The sequence below is a fragment of the Octodon degus genome, unplaced genomic scaffold (assembly GCF_000260255.1).
Source record: "Octodon degus isolate 3935 unplaced genomic scaffold, OctDeg1.0 scaffold00024, whole genome shotgun sequence".
Classification (NCBI taxonomy): Eukaryota; Metazoa; Chordata; class Mammalia; order Rodentia; family Octodontidae; genus Octodon; species Octodon degus.
Genome location: NW_004524600.1, coordinates 3,401,172 through 3,410,622, shown reverse-complemented (window position 1 = coordinate 3,410,622; position 9,451 = coordinate 3,401,172).

The window sequence follows — 9,451 nt, the reverse complement described above, 5'->3', positions numbered from 1 at the left end:
AAAAATAAAAAAACCCTTCCTGTTTTTTTAACTTTGCTTACTTTTCTTTACATCAAAATATTTCCTGTAATAATTTTTTTAAAGAGGTCATTAGCCTTCCTTATCTGTATCTAAGAATGTCTTTATTTTATCTAGGATGGGAGTGACATATGAACTGACATAACTTCTAGTTGACAGTTACTTTTTTTTTCTTTTTGGTGGAAATGGGGATTGAACTCAAGCCCTTGTGCTTGCCAGGGAAGTGGTTATTCTACTGAGCCATCTCCCCAGCCCTGGCAGTTATTTTCTGTGAAGACATTAAAGATATTCCAATATAACCTAGACTTTCTCATTCTTCATGAAAAAAATGCAATCAGTCTAACTTGCTATTCTTCTGAAGTTTTTCTTTCTTTTATTTTTTCAGGTGAGTGCATGGAAAATTTTATATAACTCATGAATAAAGAAACCGACATGATTGGGATTTGACTTAAAAGATTAGGAGAAGTGAGGGTGTTTATACTCACTGGAAAAATGAATACTGTGCTTCCTACAATTGGGTGATGCAGAAGAAATGGTTAAGGTCACAGTTACAGGCATTGCAACTCTGACCTGGAGAGGAAATCTCCAGCAGACAGAAAGCATTTGTTTATCTACAGGAAAAAATTTATTTTTATTGCTGTAGGACAAAAATTATTTTTATGGTCACTACTTTGTACATATTGAAGTATGTCCTAAGAGCTTTCTAAAATTGCCTAGCAATAAATGTGCAAACACTCCTAGAGAATCAAGACATCTTTGGAAAGTTCTGTTAGTGGATGCTCTAGAAAGGGTAAAGGATGTAGATTGGCATTTTACCTATCTTCAAATTCTGAAGTTTGTTCTTAATAGTCCTTCTTTATGTTCATCAGTGATCTCCAGGGATGGTTCCTGCTCAGGATGCGCTGGTTGCCTGTGATTCGGCTGTCCCCAGAGAGGCAGCAGTCAGTATTAGTTACTATGGGAACTCTGGTAAGGTTATCTAGAGTCATGGTATTAGACATTATGTCTAGAAGAAAAGCTCTGCTAAAGAATTTGTAAGAAATTTAGGGTTGGGTTTTCAATAATCTCTATTTTCAGAGATTAAACTTTGCTTATGTTTGTTGTATTGAGAGGCTGACATCAAACCTAAGAAATTCATTTTCATCAGATAGTTTTAGCAGTACCTACAAATTCGTGTGGCTTTTTCTTCCCACAATCCCAAAGTCTAAGTTTCCAAGCCTGCTGGGAAGTGACCTGTCCTCCTGCACAAAGACTGGGATGAGTCCTGCAAAGTCTAACCAAACATGAGAGTGGTTTCCTAGGAGAACTCTCACCCACTGGTTCAGCCACACTGTCTAACCCTTAGTGTTTAACAGTGGGCTTCTCCTTGGTGACCTAGTGAGACTAAAAGGTGACACTCCATGAGTGGCTTTGATCAAATATTCAAATTCTTCACTTATATCCTGAAGGAAAATATGGTAACATCTTATTGAATAAATGGAAATAACTATATTATCATTCAAAAAACAATAAGAGCATTTGTTTCTGAATTTTGAGAATTCAGAAGACCACATGTGAAAGCATAATTATTCAACAGAGGTTAGCTGTAGATCAAGAGAATGCCCCAGTAACTGAGGTATAAAAGCTAAAGGGGGTAAACAGTATCTCAGAAAAGATTCTTGTACACAGATGTCCACTGCAGCATTCTTTACAACAGCCAAACAATGGAGAGAACTTGATTGTCCAATGAATGAATAAACAAATACACAAATGTGGTATAGCTCAGCCTTGAAAGGGAAAAATTCTCACTCACAATACAACATGGGTCAACCTTGAAAATATTATGCTAAGTGAACATAAATAGCCAAATATTATATGATTCCATTTATATATTTATTCCAGGAAAATTCATACAGAGTAAAAGCAGATCAGAGTTAACTAGATGCTTAAGAAAAAATTGGGGAGTGGAAACTTGATGGGCATAGAGCATCTTTTCTTTCTGGAGTAATGAAAATATTTCAGAAATAGATTTAGTAATGTTTGCACAGAATGTGAATGTCACTCAATTGGTTAAAAATGGTACAATGTCAAATATTTTGCTATATGGATTTTTATGACAAGTGCAATGAAAAGAAAAAAGGAAATAGAATAAAAAGGAGAAAGCTTTTTTTTATGAAGCTATCAGAAAACAGAACATTACATCTTCCACCAAGCTTATTACCAAATAAATAAGCACAATTAAGTGAGGTCCCTCAGTCTTAATTTACTCTTGATCCACTGAATTTTTCATCACTAGGCTTTCCTGAAATTACTTGATACTGGATTCAAGAGTCTGGATGCCATGAATCCTTCTGAAAACTATCAAAGAGATGTCAGCTCCTAAGTTTAGTTGTACAATGGCAATTGTTCACATACCTGGCAGAGCCCTTTTTGTATGAGTTGGAGTCTGTTCTTTGTCAGCAGACCACATTTGTAACCTGTGGCTTAACGCAGAGATTTTGGCAAGTCTGAGAGGACAGAAGAAGCTCCCTTGCTGAGGAGAGAGTCACTCACGATAGCAGAATGGAGAACAGTAAAATTCTCTATTACAGCAAGATACATATTTCTTTTGTAAGGCTTTGATCAATATAAGACAATTATTATAAGCTATGCTGATAATACTGGGAAAAAGACATCGCTGAAACCTTGAGGAGATAACATTTCAGTAATATTCTTTAATGTCCCAAATGCTTATTTGATTTCAGACTGTTGGTGCTTATGTGTACAAAGGAATAAAATCAGCAAATCTTTCCAAATAAATATTGGAGACTAGTCTATGCCCAGTGGTCTACTTTATATTGCAGTCCTTCATTGCTCCAGCAAAGGTAACGTTTGTGGCTTTCATTTGCTCTGTTGAATTTGCTCTGTCAACCACAAATTAATTTCTCCTTTTCTGTGCTTATTAAAGAACCAAAATTATTAAATTCAGGGAAGTGAATAATTTCCATACTTTAGAAGCTGATGCATGTTTCTCATCTTGATGAAAGATACAGACCTTTGTAACCTGTGTTTAAAAAATATGATCAAAAATACTTATCCCATCCCTCTCATATCAGAAAGTTGGTCCATTAATTATAAGTCCTTCATTTGAATCATGCAGTTATTTTATGTGGTTCTATAACAAAGAGTGCTATTTTAAGTGCTTCTGGTGAAAGATTGAATGGCACCTACGTGTAAAAACAGAGGTTTCTATTAGCTATAGACAGCAGTTGGACTAGAGATAGAAGATGTTCAATTAAAGTCTGACCACCTTTCTCTCTAAGTTATGTTGCTGTTCATTTACTTTGATGAGTTTACTAAGAAAACCGTGAGGACAGAAAAGTAGTATAAATAATCGCTTTAAAAAAATATTCTTTTGATTCAGGGTCTCACTATGTAGTTCAGACTCATAGTGATCCTCCTGTCTCAGCCTCTCCAGCACTGGGATTATATGCCTGATTTCAGGGTCAATTTGGTGTGCCTGGGGGCTGGGGGACTACATGGCATGCAGTACTGGGGATCCAACTTGGAATCTTGTACTTGCTAGGTAGGTGCTTAGATTGCTGGGCTATCTCCCCAGACCAGTAATCACTCTTTAGAAAGCCAGCTACGTTAGATTGCTATTTCTGATGGAGTAGGTTCTTCCTGTATGATATTTGCCTTGCACATAGAATTTTGTAGCTGGCTACTTCCCCTCTGTGCATTAAATCTGCCTAGAAGTGGCTTTATGGAAGCAAGTTTGCTCTGTCCCCTTGGAGAAGAGAGATTGTGTCAGTTTCAGCTGGGAAATCAGTCAGCTCCAGCCAACTCTTTCGATACCTTTTGTTTCAAGTCTCTCTTTGCTACTCAGACAGTGTCGGATGGTTTTGAAATGGTTCACTACTAAGATCCTAGTGTTTATATGGAGTCTCTGCTATATTAGTTCCAATATATATTATTGAAACAGTGGTTGAGGACAGTAAAAATTTTAGAGATCTAGTTTCTGGAATTTTTAGAAGATGTGGAATTACATTCCGGAGAAAGCAGAGAAAGACTAATGGGACTATGTAGCTCAGGTTGGCCATGGATTCTAACTAAGCTTGCTTGTACAGTTCAAATGACTTTGGGCAATTAAGGTACTAGGCAAATGGTATGTGGTATATGGTCAGAGGTAACACTTTCAGGAACCCAGGACAACCAAGCACAGCAGTTCCTTTGCAATCTCCTTAGAGGGTAAATGAGGCCACTCCTTACATTTTCTGCTGTTTCCCTTCTTTATCTACTGTGACTCTGGCTTTCTGGTTTTATAGTCTGATGGTTATGAGTAGCAGGAAGATGAAATAACTACACAGAACATATTCTTGGAAGTGTGGGTGTACATGAAAAGAATAACAAAGAGTTAGCGGTGAGGTGAAGAACATAAATCAAGAACAAATAATTCCATCAAAGAGAATTCTAACAAAAGTGAGCTCTTATTTTCATCTTTTTATATAGGACAAATGACTACTATAAAGCTGTCAGGAATGTTTTCCTGTGGCTGAGGTAAAATTTGGTTCTTAAAATTGTAGGCAATAAAAGGAATTACCTTTTGGTGAGTTGCAAGCAATGTGTCTGCCTTCTGGGGTGACAGTTGGGCTTTGTGCCTTGCAGGTGCTCCTCATGTTCTGCACCTGATGGATTTGATATATTGAGAAAGGTAAGGAACCCAGAGTTCTTGGAAACATGGACACAATTGGAATAAAGGTGCTTGAGAATGTTATTTTAAATTATATATGTATATTAGAAAACTTGTCTTACATGGGGGAAACAATGAAACTCTGTGAAGATTTTTGTAAGAATATTTATTTTTGGCTGAGGAAAGAACAGTTGGATCTGGAATGAAAGGATGGGGCAGGATGACACTCCTGTTTGTCCAAGGTAAACTAGCCACTACAGTAAGGTGCAGAATTGAGAATCCTTCCTCTACCCATCCAAATCTGAAGTGCTCTTAAGCTTTTCAACTACCAACATGAAGCTAGCTACAAATGGAAAGTTACATATATGATGTAATGAAATTCATCATATTTAGCATAAAATGCCATTGCCAGGATATATATATATATATATATATATATATATATATATATATATATAGTATGTGAAGCAAAAGTGAATTTCATGTTAGGAGTTGGATCTTACCTCTAAGATCTCTGTCTCTGTCTGTCTGTCTGTCTGTCTGTCTGTCTGTCTGTCTCTCTCTCTCTCTCTCTGGTACCAGGGATCAAACTCGGGACCTTCAGTTTGCCAGGAAGGCACTTAAAATGCTGAGCTATCTCCTCAGCCCTTCAACCCATTTTCATCTGTATTTTCTTCTCCACTTACTGCTTCCAAGGTTTTAGTGAGGTTAGTTGTATGTCTATGTTTTAGATATGCTTTAGGGAATTAAAGGTCAGCCTTGCATCCACACTTGAAATAATGCAGATTGAGTGAGATATAGTTTTATGGGAAAGAGGTACTTAGGCTTTTGTGGGCAATAATGACATTGGAGAGGTTCATAGCCGAAGTCTGGAGTGCAAGACACAGTTATCTATTGCACTGGGGTGAACTTACATGCACCGAGAGTAAGCAGAAAAATCTTGGAAATATCAGTGAACTCAGGAGAAGGCCAGGGTGGCATTGTGTGCAGGTAGTAGGCTGGGATTTTGTTCACTGATTATCAAAAGGAAGAGTGAAACTTTTGTTTTGTGTTTTGGTTTTTTGCTTTTGTTTTTGTTTGAAACAGGGCTTCTTTGTATAGTTCAGACTATTTTTGAACCTGTAAAGATAATTATATTTCTGTTTAAAAGGAAGATAATAGCAAAATGAATACACCAAAATAATATAAATGAAACATTAATAATCTTTGCATAATACTTACAAAGACAAAAATAAGATTTTTCCAAAATATGTAAATGCCTTATAATAAACAACAATTTCAAAACATAATTAATCCTTTGCTACCTTCTAGTCTCAATATAACAGGCTATAGGATCTATATTTTGTCCCTCCTTTCTCAAAATCTTCATATGATTTTTTTCCCATAATTTTATTGAGAAACAAATAACGATGAGACAGTTTCAAACCAAATTGGTAGGACAGTTTCAATAATTGACACATTGCATACATTCTTCCTAGTGGTTAATTGCTGAACAAGATGTGGACATGATATTCTATTTACAGACACTATTAGAACAAATCTCTCTATTCATTAAGAGAATGTAACTATGTATCTATCCTAACCACTTTGAATACACAGATACAAAATGGACATTCATCTGCATCCCCTTTTTTTTGTTTAGTTCCATTATTTGACTATTATAGGTGTGTTAACTTAGCAAAATATTTTAAAAGAGTCCAGTAGTCCATAATAGTATTGGGTCTTCCGCTTGACTGGCAATGTCAGAAATTGTTGACCCGAGTCCCCTACAGCTCAACATAACAGCATGGCTTTACTTCTTATATTTCATTTTTATACTTTTTTGCTGGGTGGTTAAGACCAAGGTAAAGCAGGATCTATGCAAGAAGAGTTGTAGCTTTTGGGTATAGCCCAAGCTGGCCTCAGCCTGCCGATTACTGGGATTCCAGGCATGTGCCAACACGCTGGTGAAACTTTTTAATTGGTTATATTCAGTGTAGGTAAACTGCTGATTGGAATACATATTAACACAGTACTTTTAGAGAAAAATGTATCATATTCATATGCTTTGTCCCCCTTATCCCGTATTATATCAAGTATTGTCTTTTGAAGTGATGATAATAAATGATTTATTTTCAATTTTTAGACTTTTTTTTTGCTTTTTGAAAATAAAGGGCAAGCACCTTGAAATTAGACAAAAAATGTACTTTATTTTATAAGAAATATACCTTAAAATTTCTGAGTGTCAAAGCTGATGAATTATCCAAAATCCATATAATAAAATGATATGATCTGGGCAGTTCAGGCATGGTCCGTACCCTGCTTATCTGATGCATGGAGGATAAACTAAGGAATGGAAGCAGAAGTACTTTGAAATCTTCCTTCTGATTCTCTGGGACATTCTGCCTCTCCTCTTCACCTACTTCCTCTCATCTGAATTCTCTTCTCATCCCTTTGCGATTCAGCCTTCATTCCACATCGCTCTGAAGACAGCCTGGAGAATCAGCTTTGCTCCCTGCTGCGCCTTGCAGGGACGTCTGACAGGCCTGCGCCCCCGTGCCTGTGATTGCTGGGAAGTCTTGGAATCATAATTAGCACAGTATCTTTTTTTTTTAATTGCTTTGACTGTGGTTTCATTGGGTATATCCCTCACAATTTCAAAATTAAGACATAAAATAAAAAGCAAAAATCCCTATAACCTATCCACACCTACATGTACACAAGTGCCTAAAGGTAACTGTTTTATTGTTTATTTTTTTTATGGAAAAAAGTTATCTAGGTATATCTTCAAGATATTTGATAGTAGATATGATAAAATAAATGCACTTCAAACCTGTAATCCAAGCACATGGGGGATGAGGCAGGAGGATCGTCGTGGGTTCAAGACCAGCCTTGGCTATAGACTGAGCTCAAGGCCAGCCTGAGCTTCACAATCAAAGCCGGTCTGAAAAAAATAAAAATAAATAAATAAGCAAATAAATAAATGCACTTATTTTTAACATACTAATATCAATATAAGCAATAATTGTTAAGTTAATAAATTACATACTTATACTACAGAATATATAATATAATGATTTTATATTTTCAATATTACACATATTAATATATTATCAATAGCATAAATATATTTCTAAAATATAGATCAAGATCTAAATTTTTTCTCTGTAGAGGTGCATTTGTTGCAGTACTGTGTTAAAATAGATTTCTGGGGCCAGCCAAATAGCTCAGTGGATTAAGCGCCTGCAAGCAGGCTCAGGGGATGAGGGTTTGGGATCCCAGGGCTTGCCATGCCAGCTCTGCCCCCAGGTTACACTGAGACTGCGATTGAGACTGGGTGTAATCCTAGCTGGGCCGGGGAAAAGCTCAGTAGAATAAGCGCTTGCCTGGCAAGTGCAAGGACCTGAGTTCAATACCTGGTTCCAAAACAAACAAACATAACCCATCTTTTTTTTTTTTTTAAATCAAATTGCTTAAGTGTCTTCATAAAAATATTGATTGGTTGTGTAAGTATAGGTCTAATTCTGAATTCTCTATTTGCTTTGATTGATCATTTTGCCTAACTTTTTTATACCAACAAGAGACAGTTGAATTATTGAGTGTGGTAGAGTCAGATACTGTAAACCTCCTAACTCTTTTTTCAAAATATTGTGACAATTTTAGGCTATTCGAATTCCAATCACATTTTAAAAAACTTTTTATTTTTTAATTGGATACAGATCATTTTTTTTAATTGGATACACTACACAGATCAGACTCATATTGATCCTCCCCAGCACTGGAATCACAGTAGTGCACCACCATGGCTGGTTTCAGGGCCTACCATGCCCGGGGATCTGGGGCTGGCACAGCACGTGGTACCAGGGATCAAACTCTGGTCCTTGCGCTTGCCAGGACTGAGCTATCTCTCTAGCCCTCCAGTCACACACATTGTTTTTTTTAAAGCTTTCCAATACTATTGTCAATTATGTTATAACTCCATGCATAAACTTAAGAAATGATATCTTACTCATATGAAGTTATTCAGTTGATGAACATAGATCTCTTCATTTGGTTAAAACTTCTTTAATGTTATGTGGTAATAGTTTGTAGTTTCTAGCAGAGATGTCTTGCACCTCTTTTGTTGAATTTTTATCTGAGTATTTTACATTTTGGTGTTATATTTTAAATAGTTTTAACTTTTTAAAAGTATGTATTACTAATATGTAGAACTACATTGATTTTGCATCTTATTATATTGATATATTCATCATTCTATTAGTTGCGATATTGTAGTATTGCTAAGGGATTTGTTTTAAAAATTTCAGTTGCTCACCTTTTTCCCATTAGTATATGGAAAGATAATTGGTACTTTTATATTTAACTTGGCAAATTTACTTTTAGTTTTATTTCTTGGTTTATAGATTGCTTAGGACATTTTTAAAACATGAAGACAGGTCTCTACATTTTTTCTTCCTTTTAAATCTTTTCATTGTCTTTTTGTTTCTGGTTAGGACCTTCAGTATATTATTCAATAGGATTAATGAGAGCATACATTCTTGTCTTTTTCTTGATTGTACATAGGAAGGAGGATTTCAGTCCTTCACAGTTAAATAAGCTTTTTGAAAATGTTCTTTGTCGGATTGGGGAAATTTCTTTCTGTTCCCTGCTGGCCAAGGATATTTATCATGAGTTGGTGTTAAATTTTGTCAAAGCATTTTCTTTACCTGTCAAGATGATCATATAGTTATTTTTAGTTTACACATATTATGTATTACATTGATTGAAATTTGAATGCTTGCATTTCTGAGATAAGTCATACTT